Here is a 548-nt window from a genome sequence, read left to right as displayed (position 1 = left end):
AAACAAATCGAATGAGAATTGCGCCCTCTAGAGGCTCAAGAAGTCAAGACCCAAGATCGGTTTATATGGCAGCTATATCAGGTTATAGACTGATTTGAACCATACTAAGCACAGTTATTGGAAGTGATATCAAAACACTATGTGTAAAATTTCAGTCAAATCGGATGAGAATTGCGCCCTCTAGCGGCTCAAGAAGTCAAGACCCAAGATAGGTTTATATGGCAGCTATATCAGGTTATGAACCGATTTGAACCATACTTGGCACAGTTGTTGAGTATCATAACAAAATACGTCGTGCAAAATTTCAGCCTAATCGGATATGAATTGCGCACTTTAGAGGCTCAAGAAGTCAAGACCCAAGATCGGTTTATATGGCAGCTATATCAGGTTATGAACCGATTTGAACCATACCTAACATAGTTATTGGAAGTGATATCAAAACACTATGTGCCAATTTTCAGTCAAATCGGATGAGAATTGCGCACTTTAGAGGCTCAAGAAGTCAAGACCCAAGATCGGTTTATATGGCAGCTATATCAGGTTATGAA

The sequence above is a fragment of the Stomoxys calcitrans genome, chromosome 1, assembly GCF_963082655.1.
Source record: "Stomoxys calcitrans chromosome 1, idStoCalc2.1, whole genome shotgun sequence".
Lineage (NCBI taxonomy): Eukaryota > Metazoa > Arthropoda > Insecta > Diptera > Muscidae > Stomoxys > Stomoxys calcitrans.
The sequence above is the reverse complement of the archived record's forward strand: the minus strand, read 5'-3'. Positions refer to the sequence as shown.